Here is a 4,674-nt window from a genome sequence, read left to right as displayed (position 1 = left end):
AGCGAAAGGAATGGAACACGAAGAAGCAAAGGTTACTTGCAAAACTCTCCACATAGTTAGAAATAATTGTCAAATAGTTTTTCAATTAACCTTTGACAGTGATCACATTCTTCATGATTATCACTGTTTCCACGTTTCGGCATGCAAATATACACTGAATTGCAAAGGCAAAGTCGTGTTGTTGAATAGAATTTAACCCTTCATTAAAATGTCTACAGACTATACAATTTTCTTCGTATTCCATCTCAGGATGATTCTCCTCACAGAGCTGTAAGAGAGAGCAAAGTATGCTACTGGAATTTCGCATCCTTGCAAATCTAGCTATTGAATCTAGCACGCGGTAAGGAATCAAACAATTGTTTGCACATTCGTTTTGCACATTCGAGACTACTTAAATTTGAAAAGCAACGAATAATGCTACAGGAATTTCGTTTCAAGGCGAACTTTCTCTTTCTGGAAAAGTTTCCTCAATTGTACCATCTACGATGGCGTTCTATTAGACATTGACCGCTCCAGTTATTCATTTACTATTGTATAAAACGCTGTTTAAAAATTACGGACAAACGTAGATCATGCTTCTGCCGCTATAATTGAAAGATTTAGCGAACAACAAGCGTAGTTTCGTAAAATATAATGATCTCCTAAATTTCTATTTCACCAAATTAAGACCAAAAGTAATTTATGCGAATGCTTTAAACTCTTAAACACGCCAACGGTGCTGCTATTGTCCCACTGCTGGGACTCCATTCATAAAACTTCATTCCATACCTAATATAAGGGCCTTATATTTATTCCTAAACTTGAGGAAGTGTTTGAGAATAGCGAAATCGACTCTCATAGAGTATTCCGTTAAAAGCATAACAATTTGAGCACGAACAGAAGCTTTGCTTTTACTTATTTGTAACGATTTCAACTGAAGCGTATAAAATCAGTAATTACGCAAACGCTAAAAATCACGGTGTAAATTAAATAAGTGCAATTGATCTGCTTGAGTTATTCATTTGCCGTTTCTGTGAATAACGAAAATCACTGAAATCGGGATACAAGTAAAACAAGAGGTTTTGTTCACAAGCCTGGGCAAGCCAAAACAGTGATAGATAATTAACAAAACGCATCCTGTATTACGAGCAATTCACGAAAAATAAACCAAGCATTGGTTTTACAACCGTAAAAATGATACATGCATGGCACTAGTATCTTCATCAAATTGCTTGAAGACAAGTAGAGTAATCAGCGAAGAGCATTTCAAATTGAAATTAAACCATGTCACGCAAAAGAGGCGGACAAACAGCCCCAGATTTATTTAAGAACACAAATCTCGTCACGACGAGTGCACAATACCACAAGGCCTTAACCACACGTCTGGACAAGCTAAGGCTTATGGACTTAAATTGTGAGCACGCAGTGTTTGATCCAAGAGGCGGATTATCCCACAAGAGTTTCTTTAGCATGGTTCTGAGTTATAATTAAGTACGAAATGGAAAACATTCCAGACCAGTGTAGCTCAAACGATTTTATTTGCAGAACGGTTCAGTTATTATTAAGTCAGTAAACATGCATCAACAAATACTTCAAACGTTTTACTGAATTAACAGGAAACGTTTATCACGATGTGATATTTGCAAAAAATAGTTCTCTTTAAACAAACGAACTACACAATACATAATCGTAGCAGTGATTACCTTAATCCAAAAACGATCTATGAAAAAAGCATTCTTGACAGAAGTGAGCTCTGAGGAACTCCGAACAACTCCAAGCAACTCCGAGAAACCTCCGAGTAGCTCTGGGCAAATATGAGTAGGTTCCTGTAGGGAAAACAACTAGCAACCACAGAGTTGCTCCGACCAACTCCGAGGAACTCTGAACAACTCCGAACAGCCGACGAGTGCCGTCGATCCTTATAGGTCCTCTTGATCCAAGTGCACCAGTGCCAGAGGAAGTAATGTTAATGTGATTAAGTGTTCCAACTTTCGCAATACTTTCTCTTCCTTGCTTCATATGAATAGTCGTTATCTTCAGTCAATTCCGTGTCCTTAGGAAAATGTTCTAGGTCGAAAAGACTGTTCAGCAGGTATTTCCGCTTACTTATAGCAGCTTCTACTGCCTCTGCATAATCCATGTCATCATCGTGCTTAAAACTACGTATTGTTTGCATAACCTTCTTGTGCACTGGATCAGTTTTGAGGTCGTGGTACCACCTTAAATATTGTAAATATAATTGTCGTAGCTTTTTGCGGTAAATAGGAAGCAGATGGTTAGCAGCTTGAACCTGAGCATCATCCTTTGGCAAACCCTGACGTAAATTTTCTTGCACCTGTCCTTCCCAAGCTAAGTTTAGGTCACTGATAACTTCTTCTCGTAGTTATCCCATGGATCTACTTCCTCATTTTCTGTGCCATTCTCAGTATCGCCATCATCAGTTTCTTCGTCCTCGTCATCATCCTCTTCGCCATCATCAGTTTCTTCGTCCCCGGCTTTATCTCCATCTTCATTTAAATTATTCTCTTCATCATCGTCCTCGTAATATTTTTCAGCTCTTTGTCCCAAGCTCCCTTCCGCATCTGAAAAGCTGTCCATTGTTTCTTCATCATCAAATCGTTTAGGGCAACTCACTGTCTCGTGTCGATCTCTGTTGAACTTGCGCCTAAATGCTCTCTGACAGAATTGACAAGAATGCATCTGTTACGAAAAATAGCATTGCGTGACTAGCGTGACTGTCTAGAAGCTTCGCGAGAGTTTGTAGTTTGTTTATTTTTAGATTCGTGCGTAAGCGTTTCTAAATCGGTGTGTTTTGTAATCTTTCTATAATTAGATTGATTACTATTTTAGAAAGTTCTAGAAGTTTATTGTCAGAGTATATAAGTAGGCGACTCCAAGCGGAGTGTTTTTCTAACTAGTTTTTCACAAGCGAAGAGAGTTGGCGTTAGCCGTGTTTAGTCAAGTATGACAGAAGCAGTGTTTATCCAAGTTTGCGGGGGCCGTGTAAGTTTATTAAGTACGTGTTGTTCAGAGTTTACTTCGTGGAAACTACGTTCACCTTGGAATAAACCTTCTTGTTGTTGTTCCGACAACCCTGCGTTCAGTTTAGTTTGTAAACTACCTTTCCTCAAAACATTCGAACTCGTAACATTGGGGGCCTGTCCGGGAGAGGAATTCATTTGTTTGCCGACTACAGGAACCAGGAAAGGACAATTCAAGAAGGAGTTACACCTAAAGTAAGAGGAACTGTACAAGAGAGTATATTGTGTTTTTGCTGTGGAATACTGCTATGGAAATGGAAAAGCTTTTGAAGATGGGGAAAGAATTCGGGTTGGAAGGAGAAAAACGTCTCGAGTTTGTGAGGGAAGAGGAAGAAAAAGAAGAAAAACGCAGACAATTGGAGGAAGAAAAACAAGAAAAACGAAGACAATTGGAGGAAGAAAGAGAAGAAAAAAGGAGGCGGTTTGAAGAAGAAAAGGAAGAGAAACATCGATTACTTGAAGAAGATAGAAGAAGAGAAGACGAAGAGAGAGAAACTAGGCGACAAGAACGCGAACTAAGAAAATTGGAGATGGAAGCCGAGCTGTTGAAACAGAAAGAGGCTATTGAAGCGGCAAAAAGAGAACATGAGCTGGAGATTGCACGTTTGGCTGTGGAGAGTGCTGACGGGCGTCCTGAAGTTAGAGAGGATCGGGTTAAGGCACCTAAACTCCCCTCGTTTGTTGATGGCAAAGACGATTTGGACGCGTATTTGCAGAGGTTCGAGAGATTTGCCGAAAAAGCTAAGTGGAAAAAAGATAGATGGGCATCGAAGCTCAGTGCTTTGTTGTCTGGACGGGCACTAGAAGTGTATTCACGTCTATCGGAGGACGCAGCTTAGGATTATGACAAGGTAAAGATTGCGTTAATGAAGAGATATGACCTTACCGAAGACGGCTATCGTGGAAAATTTAGAGCATCCAAAACAGAAGTTGAGGAAAGTCCGGAGCAGTTTATTGTGCGACTGGACAGATACCTGTTACGGTGGCTAGAGCTTTCGATTACTGCGCGAACCTTTGATGGTCTTAAGGACTTGATCGTGAAAGAACAATTTATTGACTCTTGCCCTAAGGATTTGGCAAATTCATCTGCGAGAAAGGGCACCTGAGACTCTAGCAAAAATTGCGAAGATCGCTGACCAGTACTTGGAGGCCCATGGTAAACATTTGTTCAGCTCAGCGGGCAGAAAGCCAACAGTGCAGCCTGAGAGGGACGAAGCCAAGAATATGCAGATTAATCCACCAGCTCTGCATTGCTTTAAGTGCAACACCCGAGGTCATAAAGCTGTCACCTGCCTAACTCTAACAAAGAAGTGTTTTCTGTGTGGCAAGCAGGGACATGAAGCTAGAAACTGTCGATCAGGTGGACGCAGATCAGGAGGACAAAGTAAGGATGGTAACCCTGTGCAGCGTGGTCAAGTGAGTGCCAGTTGTTTAGTTCAGCCACCTGAGGTTAAACCTACCGATGGAGAAGTTAAGGCCTGTATTAAAGATGATAAGCTGCTGTTAGCCTGTGGTAAGAAGATTCCATTGTTGAGTAGTGCTTGTGTTGAACCGTTGACTGGAGTGAGAAGTAAAATGCCTGTCGTGAAAGGTAGAGTTGGAGAGAGGCCTGTTGATGTCCTGAGAGATACTGGTTGTAGTGGAATTGTAGTAA

This window comes from Montipora capricornis, chromosome 7, assembly GCF_036669925.1.
Source record: "Montipora capricornis isolate CH-2021 chromosome 7, ASM3666992v2, whole genome shotgun sequence".
Classification (NCBI taxonomy): Eukaryota; Metazoa; Cnidaria; class Anthozoa; order Scleractinia; family Acroporidae; genus Montipora; species Montipora capricornis.
The sequence above is the reverse complement of the archived record's forward strand: the minus strand, read 5'-3'. Positions refer to the sequence as shown.